We start from the raw sequence: 15,223 nt of genomic DNA on the forward strand, positions 1-15,223 counted from the left end.
GCGCTCCCTCTCGGTGTTGAAGCGCTCCCAGAGACCCTGCTGCCGCCGGAGGAAATCAGATTTCCCCCGGCTGCCCTCTTGGAGAGCCTGCAAAGCAATACGCCGTTTAAAGCAAAAAAGGCAAAAAGGAAGTAATCATCACCAAGCAGTAGGAATAACATACCTGGCTGCCAGGGACCACGGTGTTGGCCAAAACTCCCAGCGCCAAGGTTAGAGCCGCCTGAACCTGGGCGACGCCGCCATGCATTGCCTGCCACCTATGCCACTCGGCGGCGTCGTCCAGCGCGAAGAGGTGCCTCGGCGGGTCATCACGGGATGACCAGCGGAGGACGGACCCCCTCCACGCCCTCGGAACGGAGGAAGCCGAGGTTGAGACAGGGGCTGACCCTAACGTTGCCGCCGAGGACAGCACCACGACGCTAGAGGCCGCCGGATCCACCGACAGCCCCGGCGCCTGCATGCTCGTCGCCGCCGAGGCCGCCATTGGTACCCCTGTGGGCACCTCCACCTCAGCCGCCAGAGTCACTCCCGCGGGGTGACCGGGGCGGAGGCCCCGGCCTCTGTCACCGCTGCCTCTGCCGCCGCCGCGCCTCCAGGAGCAGGCGTCCCCTCCGCCTCTGATCCCGCCACGGCAGCGGGGGCATCCGCCCTGCCTCCCGTCGCCGCCGCCTCCTCCACCTCGTCGGCGTCGAGGTCGATCACCTCCCCGGCCTGAGGGCTCGGGGGGATCACGCCCTGAGCTGAAGGGGCGATCAGAGGAGCCGAAGGCGGAGTGGAGCCCGCTCCCCCTCCTGCGTCTGACGCTGCCACCGCTCCGCCAGCCGCCTCCGCAGGGGCCACCTCCGCGAGGGGACCTGCGGCCACACCAGGAACTCCGCCGCTCGCCGCTGGCGAGGCCGCGGCCCGCCCCTCGGAGGAGGTCGACATCCGCAGCGCCTTCTTGGGCGCCAGTTGCAAGGTGAGGCCACGGGGAGAAGTGCTGCACATCGACGGCCAGGCGTCAGCAGATACAAATGAAAAAAGAGGAGAAGAACGACACATAGGGAAAGCCAACTTACACCCTCAAAGCGCAGGGGCGGCGCGCGCGCTTCGACTCGGAGCCGGACGCCGACCCCGGGGCATCTGGCAGCGGCTGCTTGTCGCCGCCTCGCTGCTCTCCACCGGCTGGCACGGCGGTGGAGGCAGGCTCCACGAACCCCTGAGGAGCACCCCGAGCGGACTCCTGGGGAGCGCCCCGTGCCGGACCCAAGGTGGCGGCAGGGACAGGCTCTGAAGACCCCCGAGGGGCGCTCCGTGTCGACACCGGGGGGGCATCCCTTGCCGATCCCAGGGGAGCATCCCGCGCCCGCTCCTGGGAGACGCCCTGTGCCGACCCCGGGGGAGCGGCCCGCGCCCGCTCCTGGGGGACGCCCTGTGCCGACCCCGGGGGAGCAGCCCACGCCCGCTCCTGGGGGACGCCCTGAGCCGACCCCGGGGGGGCGCCCCGCGCCCGTTCCTTGGGGACGCCCTGCGCCGACCCCTAGGTGGCATCCCGCACCTGCTCCCGGCGGACGCCCTGCGCCGACCCCTGAGGGGCGGTCCGCGCCAGCTCCTGGGGCGCGCGCTGTGTTGGCCCCTGAGGCACAACCTTAGGGCCCGGGGGAGCCAAAGCCCGGGCGAACGCTTCTGCCGCTTCACCCCCCGCGGCCGTCTGCGGGGGCGCATCACGAATCACCAAAGCCCCTGATCGGGGGGGGGGGAACCAACTCTTCCTCCTCTTCCTCTTCCTCCTCTTCCTCCTCTTCATCTTCATCGTCGTCGTCGTCTGACACGACCGCCCCCTCCGCCGCTGCTGGAGCTCCTTGGCGGCCTTCTTCCGCTTCCTCGCCGTCTCCTTGTCCTTGCGGCGCTTCTGCGCCTCGGCATGGAGACGGTTGCGAGCCCTCCGCTCGGCATCTTTCGGCACCGGCGGGAGGGAGTCCGCGACCCGGGTTAGCGAGCCCTGCAAGCGCCAAACGGCTCCGCATCAGAACAGCAAATAGCAAGACACAAAGAAAAGGAAAACGATGTCCCAACTCCCTACCAGGTCTACGAATCCCGGCTCCGGGCGCATCAGCGGATGCCCGGGGATCGGGTAGTCGACGTCCCTATCCTCCAGCGCCTCCCGGAGCCGTTGCCGGATCTCGGAGGCGGCGAGCGCACCCGTCGCCAGGGGGGTGCCCTCGGGCAGTGCGTCGGGGGTCATGGCGCCAAGCGGCCTGGCCTGGAGCATCAGCGGCGCCACCCGTCGGGCGTGGTACGCGCCGATGACCCCGACGCCGGTGAGCCCGTTCCTCTTCAGCTGCTCGATGGCCTGCAGCAAGTTGGAGAGCCGCTTCTTCTCCTTCTCCACCGGCCCGTACGCCCATACCTCGGGCGCCGCGTCGATGGTGCGGTTGGTGAAAGCCGGCAGGGGGGAGTCCGGGTAGTTCTTCACATAGAACCACTGATTGTGCCACCCCTTGTGGGACACCGAGGTCTTCACCGTCATGTAGTCCTTGGAGCGAGTGTGACATAGATGGATCCCGGCGCACCCGATCGGCACCGGAGGCGACCGCTGCTGGCTCCCGGCCTTCCCCGCCTTCTGGTACAGGCTCACTGTGAAGAAGTACTTCCACAGTGCGAAGTGGGGCTCAATGCCCAAGAATCCCTCGCACAGCGCGACGAACGCCGCGATGTCTTAGATCCCGTTGGGGTTGAGGTGCTGGAGCTCGAGCCCGTAGTGGTGGAGGAGCCCGCGGAAGAAGCAGCTTGGGGGAGAAGCGAATCCCCGCTCGTGGAAGTGGGCGAAGGAGACGACGTAGCCGGCGGGAGGTGACGGAACCTGCTCCGGCCCCGGCAGCTCCCACTCGCCCACCTCCATCCTCTCGCAGAGGAGCCCCTTCCGCACCAGGCCCTCGGCACGAGAGGAGGTGAAGTGAGAAACTCCCAAGGAACCGCGCGGCTTGGAGCGAAGGGAACGAGGCAAGCGCGGATGAACTAAGTGGAAAGCAGGAAGGCTCGAATGCGAAAGGAGAGAGGAACCGGCGCGGCGAGCTCCTGCTTTTATAGGAAAAGTACCGGGGAAGCCAAATCGACGCCCCGGCCGCCATAAATGCGGCGCCAGGTACGCCCCTGCCACGCCCGTTTCCTTTTCGAAAACCGCGCGCACGATCGGCCGCGAAAACATCCTATCTTCCTCGATTCGCGGGACGGCGCTTCCATAACTCCACTACCCGGGTAACACGCCCACGACGCCCCCCCACGTTCGGCCCAGGCGCAACAACCGCTCCGCTCCGCCCCAAGGCCCACAGGGAGGTAAGAAAGGGATACGGGGCTGAAAACGCCCCTACGGCCCATTACGGTCCAGAGGTTCGAAAGCTGTCCCAACATGGGTTCGACAGCCGCCTCAGGACATTCCCCGAGCAAGGGGTGAGAAGGGACGGGTCCGCTAGCGGCCAGTACCCAGGCGAGCGAAAGCCAAGGGCGCCCCAACCTCACGTTCGAGTCCCGCCCGGTATAAAGTTCATGGTTTTTCCACGGGAAAAGGCAACGAGCCCCCAAATCCAGTCGAACGGGTCCAGGAACTATATGAACTGGCCGGCGGGAAATTGGAGTACGCCACCAGCTTGGCCCGAGCCGGACCCCCCCGAACGGGGACTGGGACTCCACTCGAACTTACCCGTTTGTAGCTCAAACGAGCACCACGGTTCGTCCAACGCGGATAACGTGGCCCGGCTCAACCCCTCCGGCCTAGCGAACGGATGCTTGAGGGGCAGCGATCAAAAAGTCGACCTAGCCTCCCGATCGGTTTCCTGCAATGAGCAGGAGCTCGGGGGCTAGTTTCACAAACCAGCTACCACGCGTGTGGTCACAAATTGCAGGTTTCCCCCAGCCAGGCAGAAATAAAGCAAGCGTGCCATAACGCAGAACCCGCGGCAAAACAGTCAAAGGAGCCTCCGGAGGAGCACTCCTGCTCCACCACAGGCTCGGGGGCTACTGTTGGGGGGAAATATTAATGCTCCCCTAAGACACCACTTAAGGAAGCAGACACGGAGGCCCAAGCCCGCCTAGGCGTAATCAAAGCTCCGCCTCGCTCGACCAAGATGCCAGGATCGGGAACGTCCGACCCCCCCTCCTGCACAAATTCTAGTGTCGTACCTAGTTTTTTATGGTTCTGCTGGCAACCTGGGTACAACAATTTTTGGTGATCATCTATCATGCGCTGCAACTTTGCTGCTTCCTTCTCAGTCTCGCAATCTCTGTATGCCTCTCGTATCACCTGACCAAGGTCATCAATAGGGCCATTTTCTACAAACTCATCTTCATCAGCCTCGCCCATTGTAGTACCTGCAAAAGCTTGGCCTGCAACCCAGTCCGGAATGGTGTCATCTTCCTCCTCCTCCTCGCCATCTTCCATTATGACCCCTAGTTCACCGTGCTTGTTCCAAACCAAATAGTTAGGCATGAAACCGTATTTAAACAAGTGGCTGTGAATAGTCCCCCAGGAATCCTTTGAATACTCCTTCCTGTTATTGCATTGGAAGCATGGACAACATACGAACCCATTCTCTGGCTTGTTCGCTTTTGCCACTTCGAGAAAATAATGCAAGCCATCAATAAATGCCTTGCTCCGCCTGTCTGCATTATACATCCATTGCCGGTCCATCTGCATCGTATTACGCATGAAAATGGATTGCACTTGATAATGGATTACGCGTGAAAATCGATTAAAGATCCAAACAACATGGTACAATACAACAACATGAATATCCAAATACACATATTTAAATTAAAGTCCCAAACAACATGATACAATACCGGAGAGTAGGTGAAGCTCAGCTCTCTCTGTCAATGTGCTGGACTGGCTCGGGCTGGAGGAGGAAGAAAGTCCTCTATCTTGGCCGTATATAATGGGGATGAGTTTTTATCCCGGTTAAAAACTCCAACCAAGACAAAACGGAACACTTTTTATCCCGGTTGGAAGTTTAGTCCCGGTTGGAGGCTCCAACCGGGATAAAAGGGACACACCCTTTTATCCCGGTTGGAGGCACCAAACGGGACTAAACTTTTTATCCCGGTTGGTGCCTCCAACCGGGATAAAAGGGTCCCGCCACCGACACCCCCAGCTAGCCGTTGCAACCGGAACTAAAGGCCCTTTAGTCCCGGTTGCAATTACCAACCGGGAGTAAATCTCCCCTCCAATTTTGCCTACCGTGGCGCACCCCTTTTTGTCCCGGGCCAACTTTAAACCGGAATAAAAAGGGGCGGATCGAAAGCCAATTCTCTACTAGTGATATATGCACAGGAAACACCTCCTAGGACTATCATCCACTTCACTAGCTAACACCCTGCATGCTTTCAATACCTCATTGGATTTTTTTTTGCCGGTTCTTGATTGAAGGTTGACGAAGATGGTGATCTACTGACGAGCTCCTTTGGTCCAATAAATGTAACCTGGCGTGAAAATGAACGAAATCTGATCGAAGATGAGAGGAAAGCTGTAAAACAGTATGTTTTTCTTTTCTTGATTTGGTGGTGAATAAGCTACCAAACTTCAGTTTATGCACAATTTTTTTTATTGTATAACTTGCAGGAAAGAAACCCGCCGCTTGAAAAATGCGAAGAAGCGTGGGAGAAGAAAAGATAAAAAGAACACGGTAACACAAGATGAAAGTGGGGAGGCAAATAAAGATCTTGGTGATGAAGAGGAAGCCAATACAGCTGGAGATAGAGGACCAGCCTCACCAAAAGATGGAGTTTTAGGCCCTTCCCAAGATAATATGTTGAGGGATGGATTTATGAAATTTTTAAAGGAGTAAGCACATCGAGACTGCTGCATTACTATTCCTTTAGAATTAATGACTAGACTTGCAAAACATTTTTGTATGTGCAGGTATCTACTTGATGGAAAATCGTACTTCAGGGATCAAGTGGAATTGATGCATTTGAAAGGCACTTCCCATTTGATCATTTGTTATGGTTGGATTAAGACATATGACAAAGAGCTTGCAGTATCTATTTGCAGTAACTACTTTAGGTATTGGATGCCACATTTTTTTTGGAGTATTTTCTCTAACTGCATCCAATGCTTGTTTTAAATTTAAATTTTTGTTTCTTTTCAGGGCTGCAGAGGATCTGAAGCTATGCTTTTGTGATTATTTTCATTCAATAATCCAAGAAAATTCTGTTGACACGGATAAAGTTGAACTTTATACAAAGATCAAGCTTACAATTTGCTGCTTGCCTCTACGTACATAAAAGGTTTGGCCTCTATGTAATGCCAATTTTTGCCATTTCATTTGTACCTTTCCATATCATGGTTCAAGTGCCTATCTGCAGTTTATTGGTCACTAAATTTGATATTTAAAGTGAAGATAATTTGCTCTCTGTTTTTTTTTTTGACATGGGTTGCATTTATCTGCTACAGATTTATGTCCTTCGAAGAGTTCGCCGCAGAGAATTGTATGTATAGTTTATGAACTTGAAGGATGGTGAAGTGCTCTAGAATACAATTTCAGCCTGCCTTGCATAATCACTTTGTACAAGTAGAATCCTTAGCCTGCATGACATTGGCTTTAAGTTTTTTTTTTAAAAAAAACGCACGTGCACTTTACTAGTTTTTTTTAATAAGCAGAAGATTTATAATTCATTAACACAGGTCATTGAGAAGTCACAGAGCCTGTTGTACAATGCAATGTATTTTACTCGAATTCTCGCTTTGGTGCACCTGGTCTGCAGCAGCCAGAAGCTGCATCTCTTCACGGCTCCGCTCCTCACCCCAAAACTTGCACCAGCGCTCATACAAGGCCCACAGGGCTTCATCTGACTCGAGGTCCTAGTCGTCGACCACAAAGCCAGGACCACTTAAAGGCTCATCGTCAGGTTCGCCTATTGGATCATATCAGATTGACATTAGATTAGCCAGGAGCGATAGCTATTAAATGACCTCTACAATAATATGTTGCAGCATTGATCCACGCACATGTATTTATGCTGTCCTAAAGAAACGACAAGGAAACAAAAAAGAGGGGAAAGAGCCGACTTTATATTTTGGATGGGATTCAACAGCATGCACAACGGTAAAGTACGTCTCCATCTCGTGTTGTTGCCTCTCCACTTGGGACTACAATTTTTCATCACAATATTATAATACAAAGGTAAAGTACATAATAACCAACGAACGATGAATGAAATAGAAAGAACCTGAAGAGCCTCCTCTGAAACTGTGCAGTGGTCGGCCGTGGGCGTATCGCTAGGCTCAAGTCCGTGCTCCTTACTCGGATCTGGGAGAGAGTGGGAGTAGAGGCCGTGTCGATTACGCTATCGCCAATCCAATACCGGCCATGCTTCTTCCCTCCTCCCACCCTCATCACCACTTCTCCATCTAGATCCTGGGTCCTCGGATCGTAATTTGGCCCATGAATCTCCCTTGCCATCGTTGTGTAGGAGGTGATGCGGTTGTGGATGCTAGGATCGTAGTACGCCTCAGGCGGGTCGTCCAGGTTCACATCGATGTTGGCCGTTGTCTTACCCTTTTTGGATAGAATCCATCCCTTGAACTGGGAGCAAGGCTGGCCATCATGTGAGGATGATTGCGGAAAAAATACAAAATTATTAGAAATTTTGCTGAATTGAGCGTTAGACAAAAGAAATGAATTCACGTACCCATTTTTCCCTATACTCATCCAGGCTCAAGCTGCCCTAATGGTGTGATGCACCTCGCATCATCAAACACCACCACGCAGGCACCTACATCATCAAGTGTGACATGTTAAAAAACAAATTAAGCGTGATTATTGTCAGATAAAGTAAGTATCAACATTCTTGTGATGATCATAGTTAAATCTTTCGAGTTAATCTTAATCCGAGTCCGTAATCCCGCTTACTCAGCTCCCCCGAGCTTAAACGCTCAACCTCCGGTTCCCAGCTCCGACCCCTGAAGACCCCAACGCACCCCGCCGGTTCCTTCTAAGTCTCAACAACAGTGTCCCTTTCAATCTTGGGCAGAGGAGAAACTAAAACTGACGGGTGGACCTGCAATCTTTTCCCCCGGATCTCCCGAGGCAGACGCACTCGAGCGGCCTGCACCACTTCAGAGCTCCCCCGCCACGTGGCTCAACTTCCCCAACACCCGCCGCTTCGCCCCGTCGCCGGCCACGACCGGATGGATTCCCGCACCCTTCTCCCCAATCGTAGTGGAAGCCCCTCTGCAACCCTTTCTGCAGTGCCCTGTCTCGCTCGAGCCCTCGCCGGCCACGCCTTGGTGCTCCGTCGCCGCTGTGGCAGAGCTTTGCCTCCTGCTGCATCAAACCACCTCGCTACTCGCGCCCATCATCACCTCACCGGACCCCCGGCTGCAAGGCCCAATGCCTTCCGGCTTTTTCGCTGCCTCTCCACAGTCACGCTGCCCCGGACTCACTACACGACAATTCCTCCATCGCCAACCCCGACTCCGGCCGTGACTGCTCCTTTTCCGCCTTGCCAGAACGGTGCCTCGGCAAACCGCTGTTTCGCGCTCGCCCGCGCAGCCGCAGCCTACCTATCTTTTCACCGGTTGCAACCTCGCTTATAGCGCCGTTCCCCCTGTCACACCTATCAGATCCGCCGCACGGCGATGTCCGCCTCCGCCAAACCTCAACTACCGGCAAAACCGCGCCTGCGCCGCCCTGTCTCCAGTGCCCAATGGCCGAAGGCGTCATCTTCGAAGTCCTGTTCCGCCGCCCATCACCGCTCAATCGCCGCAATGGCAGCGCACTCCATCTTTTTCTTCACGGTCTTCATGCTGCTCCAACCCTCTCTCTCCCGCACAGCTATAAAAGGGAATGCCCGAGTCCTACCGGAGATTCCCCTTGCCATCATTACCTTGCCGCTTTTTCCTCTGTTTTGTGCTTCAGCGCTGCCACCTAAGTTCTTGAGAAACTCTCATCCCCGCTCAACACCCACACCTCCCAATCCACTCAGCCGCCTACTCCTCTGCGCAGTGTTAGAGCTTCCTTGCTGCTCACAAGAACCTCCGCCGCCGCTGGAGCACCGCCGGACATCGCCGCTGCCCAAGTCTTAGTGCTTCAGTCCTTCCACCCAAGTCTGCTCCTTCCTGATCCCAAAACTTCACCTATAAACCGAAGGTAAGCTGCCGACCCCTTTTTCCGTCTCGCCCGACCCTGTCTGTTTTGCCCGACCCCTTCTCCGTCTCGCCCGACCCCTTCTCCATCTCGCCCGACCCTGTCCGTTTCGCCGACCCTTTTCCGCCTCACCCAAGGACTCGGCTGTATCCTTTTCCTTGACCCGAGGGTATATGTGTAAAAATCAGGGACTTCTCTGCGCTAAGTCTGAGGACCTCGAACACAGTTATCTCCTAAAGTTTAGGGGTCAGATCATAAGTTTACCCCATCCGACCCTTTGATCTTGCTCTCCACCAACTAAAGTAATCTCTCTCGACCTTTTCTGTAGCCTTGCTACCAGTGTCCGAGCTTTAACTGCAAGTGTTGTTGAATTAACCGTCTAAAATGCTAACTCCTGCATTGCATTCGTGTAGAGTTGCATCTCGCTGATGGCGTCTACGAGCTGTACCCGGCGCCTGAAGACGGAGTTGTAGCCGAGCTACCGCTCACAGAAGCCAAAGCCGCCCCAGCAGAAGACCAGTTCCCTTCCTCCTCGCTTGAAAGCAAGCCCTGGAGCATGAACCTCAAATTCCTAAACTTGCACATGCCTCGTTCATCATGTTTCTGCATTTACGTATAGGAGTTGTTTGCAACCATAGATGCATGACGTAGTTCCTTTGATCTGAACACTAGTTGTTGGACCGAGTAGTTGCTATGCTTAAATAGGAATCGGTAAAAGTTGAGTGATTTCCTGTCACTCGCGAGTTATAGGAGTTGGTTGTTTCTCCTTCTGTTACAACTATAAGGACAATGGACGGGGCAGGGTTTTGGTTAACTCATTGGTGGTCGGCTGATCGCCCCATCTGTCTATGGAATCTGTTAAGGCCCGACAGTGGTGGTGTTCGTGATCAAGTGTTTGAAAGTACTAACCACATACTCAGTATGGGATGGGGAAACCTAGTACCTGATTGAACCTAGACGTGAGCAGTCACCCCATTGTCCTTGGAACGGAGTTCCCCTACAGCCGCACGTGATGGCAAGTGTGGTCACAGAACGGCAAATGTCGGGTCTGTGGAACCTTGCACCAAAGGAAATGGGCCCGACACGGGTTAGGGAATTGATGGGGAAGGCCGACACAGGAAGCAACCCTCGGTGGTGCGTGGATGTCGTGAGGTTAGGTTCACCATGCATGGTTAAAGAACTCGAATCAATTCGTCTGCCTCTCACACTTTGAGACTACTTGATCGCTATGCTGCACTGAGTAATAAAGGAATCTGATGAGACATGGTCTTGATGAGGTTTTATATACTTAAGGTTGGATTTATGTTTGCTTAGAGTAAGTTGCCAACTTAGACCGGTTAATGAACTTAGAATCTGAGCTAAAACTTTGAAAATAAGGATCTACATAGTGCTTTTGGCAAACAAACCCCTCAGTCAAAAAGCCTTGCATGTCTAGAAGTGGTGGAGTAGTTTCTTTTCCCACCGGTCGGTTAAGTCTTGTTGAGCTTAGAAGCTGAGCCTTGTTTGTGGCTTCTCTTTTGAGGTGAAGTCGCAGCTTCCGAGCTTGTTGTTGGCTCTTGGCCGCCCCAACTCCCTCCGGGTTGGACGGTCGAGTGGGATCTCTCCTCGGACGGTGAGAAAAGGGATCACTGATGTCCTGATCGGCCTCATCAGGGACATCCGACCCCGGTGCTAGCTTCCGCTGTTTTGTCTTTCCGCTACTTTTGAATCTTGTAACACTCTGATTTTCATTTTGATGTTGAACTAAATGGTCAAATTTGTTTAACTCAGTGGATCTGTTGTATTCTCTGAAACCGCTCGCCTTCATGTGAGTTTGCTAAACTCGATCCTGTGAAGTGGTTAAATCGGATGAAATCCGATGGCACTTCGAGTTAACTTGACTAAGGCATGAGTGTCGCGTGTCAGGCGACTTAACCGTGCTTTAATCAAGGTAATCTGAGGTGGTTCCGCCACAACTCTATATTTACCTTCATGAATTGGTCCTTGGTGAGGTTCATTGGCCTTGCCTCATCTTTTTTGACCTTCATATTTCTGTGTTGAGCGTAGAATTCGATGATGGCCTGGATGCGCGACTCGTAGTGCATATCCTTCACAAGCTTCTTGGCGACCTCATCACAGATGGTGTTCGCTCGGGCCTCGAAACCCTCCTGGCATCTGTAGAAGTCCTGCATATATATAGAGGTGTATATAGTTGTTATTTCAAGATTGTACAATACAGGTGATGTATTGAGCAATACTTACCCACAGCTCGCCCTTCACCTGCAACGCCTTGTTTGGGAATGACCTATTTTCACGGTCAGCAAAGTCATCGGCAGCGACGTAGTGGTCCCACGTGTAGGCTGGCTGCACCCGTCCACCGCGCTCGACCAAGCCCGGGAAGTGTATCTTGCACAACAGGCCAAGGATGCCGTTGACCTTGCGGTTGTGATCACCCCCCTGAGCTTAATCCAACTCCTGCACAAGTGATCAATTATTAGTTTCCATTGTAATTTTCAACACATCAAATGAAAAATTATTGAGAACATCTAAAGTCACGCACCGCTTCCCACTGGGTTGAATCAACGGGCGTTGTGGAAAGGTATCGGTCGAGCCAGGAGGGACGACGGATCTCGCAACCAGATCTGGGTCTGCGAACCCCCTGCCTCCCCCTCCTCCCCCTCGTGCTCCTGCTCCTCCTCCTCTTCCTCATCATCAGAGCCGTGCGCGGAAGGTATCTCCTCCTCAGATGCTGAATCTATTTTAGGCGACGGGTGCCTCAGCCCTTTACCCTTCCCTCGACCCCTACCTCGAGTCTGGACCTCTTCCTCGACCTCTGCCCCACCCCTGCCTTGACCCCTACGTCCACCCTTCCCTCGACCTCTTCCTGAAGAAAACTCTGAAGAGGACCCTGAAGCTTTACCTGTAACTTTTTGATAAAAAGCCGCGACTTTCCTCATACCGCCCACCATTGCTGAATTGGCTACAATTACAAGAAGTAAATCAATCAGTATAATATAAACAAAACATATTTAGAAACATATGCAAAATAAACTAAACATATTTAGACATGCTCAGGTACATATCCTCGAACCATCACCGGAAGTAGGCGCTCAAGCCACATGTGGTAATCATGACTCTTCAGGCCGTTGATTCGCATAGTAGTTAAGTTCACTCCCCTCTTCAAATTCGTTGCATACCAATCAGGGAACATTAACATTTGGAACCATTATAGTACCTCCCTCCTCTGGGCTCTCGTCAGGACAAAATCAGCCTTAGGCTTCCTCCACGACTTGCCGGATCTGGGAGGTGCCATGTCTAACTTTGATCTGTTGCATATCCTTGCTTGATCTACTCTAGCCTTAACATTATCCTTTGTCTTGTCAAGAATGTCCATAATTGTTCCAAAAATTGCCTCGGCGATATTCTTTTCAGTGTGCATTGCATCTATGTTATGCGGAAGAAGAAGGTCATGAAAATAGGAGAGATTCCACAAGCACGACTTCTGAGTCTAAGCATGTTGCTCGCCATATCCCACAAAACCACCTCATTGTTATTAAGCTCAAGAGCATCTAACTGAGCACGAATCGCGGCTCCTGTCATCATGTCCGGTGCGAGGTCTTCAACTACGACATCTCTCGTAAAGTTTTTAATGTCTTGTCTGAATGGATGGTTAGGAGGGAGGAATTGTCGATGTTTGTCGAACGAAGAATATTTGCCACACTTCGTCAACCAAATGAACTTCAGAGAAGCCTTGCAAACTGGGCATGGGAACCTCCCGTGAACACACCACCCGCAGAAAATCTCATATGCCGGCAAGTCATGCAGGGAGTAATGGTACCAAACATGCATCTTAAAGTTTGTTTTTGTAGCTTCGTCGTAAGTCCATACCCCTTCCTCCCAAGCACGGACCAAATCATCAATCAGAGGCTCCATGTACACACTCATATTATTCCCCGGGTGCTCTAGAATTATCAACGACAAAAATATATTCTGTCATTGAAAAAAGGACGCTAGGGGGGAGATTCAGGGGGATAACGAATATGGGCCAACAGGTATACGGGGCAGTCACCATTACATATGAATTGAACCCATCTATTGCCAGCGCAACACGTACATTACGAGCCTCTAGAGATTTCTCACGATAAATCACATCAAATCTTGTCCAGGCTTCACCATCGGATAGGTGTACCAGCTTCTCAGGATTGTATCAATGTCCGTTTTTGTGCCATGTCATCTGTTTCGCGGATTCCTCTATCATGTAAAGTCGTTGGATCCTCGGTATGAAAGGAAGGTACCGTAGGATCTTCACGGGGATTGCGAGCTGCCTCTTCTGACCATCACCAGAGTCTACCTCCAGAAACCTAGACGTCGATGGAGTCCAGCACGAGCTCGACGGAGTCCGGCACGACGACGTCGACGGAGTCCAGCACAACATCGACGGACTCCATGGCCACTTTAGAGTCCATCGCGTTGACGGAGACGAGCGCATCAACGGACTTCATGGCCTCCAAGTCCAGCGCGCCGACGGACTTCATGGCCTAAACGATGGTGGCAAGGAAGCGAGCAGGAAGGGAGGCAGGTGCTGCGGAGAGGAAGGGAGGCGCGTGCAGCGACCTTTACTCGTACGCGAGAGCCGAGAACGGGCGGCAACCAAAAGAAACAAGGCATCGAGCAATTAATGCCGAGTCCGGTGGCGAGCGGAACAGACGCGAGCGCCAGGGGTAAACCCGTCCGAGCGTGGCCGAGCGAGCGTAGAACGTTAGCTTTTGCGAAAACACGACGGGAGCTCAGAACGTCAACAATTTCAGGTACGGAGGGAATACTGGAGTACATAGGAGGTCTCTTTTTTCAAAGCACAATCTGGTCTCCAAATATGAATTAGGATTACAAAATATTTTGATGTTTTTGTCAGGGTGGTGTGATATTTGCCCTTTTCTTTTGGGTGGGGGGGGGGGGGGGGGGGGGGAGAGAGAGGAGGAGAGAGGGCACCTGATCACGGTGCAGAAGATGAGCCAAAGACCGATGCTGCGAAGGCCAAAAGGGACTGCGAGAGGCGCTGCTGCCACTGCATGACCCAACAGGCAAGCAGCAGCCGGCAGCCGTCCAGCAGTCAGCCCAGTCCATGTGAGCGGAACACTGGGACCGCAGGAGTGCATTTATTTGTTGTGTATCTAGAGTACTCTTTGGAACTTGGGAGTCCATGTTTGTTGTATACTCCCCAGGGCAATCAATCTCTTCCATGAATGACATATTCATTTTCCTTTTTGCAAAAGAAGTTGAATTTGAAATTACTAATAATGTGATGGGATGACAAATTATTACTGTTACGATTTACCCCTCTGCTATGAACGCGTTATTATTCGTGGCTATTTAAGACAAATCTGGTTACTACATATGTTCTATTTTTACTAGCAACACAAATACTATTTTAAATAAACTTTGTTAAGAGAAAAATCATTATTGTTTGAACTTTAGAATGTTTGGCACCATAGATATCCTATAATGGCAAACACAAAAACACTGTAATTTGGCAATCTACACGCAACACCTGGTATGCATGAGTTGGTGAGGCTGAGTCTCAAGTTTTTTTTTTGGAATTTAGATTTCATTTAGCAATATGATTTTTCCCTTTGATTTCAAAGAATGTAAAACGCAATATCAATTTCTCAGAGGGCTAGAGGGGAGGGTTTTTTTTTTTTGATAAAGGAGGGGAGGGGTTAGTTGCTGTGTCATGACAGCTTGGGTTGTTCAGAGAGAGAGAGAGAGGCACGACAAAGCGGTAGCATGTCCTTCCAATGAAAAGGAGACCGGTAGCAACTTTTTGCAGACCATCTCCCTCCCTTGTCTCTACGGCATCGCCGTTTCGTTTCCTCCTGTTCCCCGTTGCCTTGCATATATGTTCAGAAAAGCCCTTGCCGTTTATACGGAGTAAGTATACTGTAAAGACCAATTTGGTTGGATATCAAATAAAGTAAACCCTAGTTTAATCATGTAACTTAATTAGCCTAGAGAGAGAGAGTTCTTGCACAGTTGAATAGTTGCAGATCAAGACGAATATGATGACTGGGTGCTCAATCCCTGAATTACTCTGCCGATCGAAGGTGTCAATGTCAATCTGCCGG

The 15,223-nt window shown here is 52.5% G+C and overlaps 1 long non-coding RNA gene across 1 annotated transcript; it reads left to right on the forward strand.

Moving 5' to 3' along the window:
* Window positions 1–5,913: 5,913 nt before the first annotated feature.
* On the forward strand, window positions 5,914–6,557 carry LOC111258140. The gene is made up of 3 exons (XR_002678711.1): window positions 5,914–6,037; window positions 6,123–6,261; window positions 6,428–6,557. It is a non-coding gene; the product is annotated as an uncharacterized LOC111258140 (long non-coding RNA).
* Window positions 6,558–15,223: the final 8,666 nt, after the last annotated feature.

The sequence above is a fragment of the Setaria italica genome, chromosome VIII, assembly GCF_000263155.2.
Source record: "Setaria italica strain Yugu1 chromosome VIII, Setaria_italica_v2.0, whole genome shotgun sequence".
Classification (NCBI taxonomy): domain Eukaryota; kingdom Viridiplantae; phylum Streptophyta; class Magnoliopsida; order Poales; family Poaceae; genus Setaria; species Setaria italica.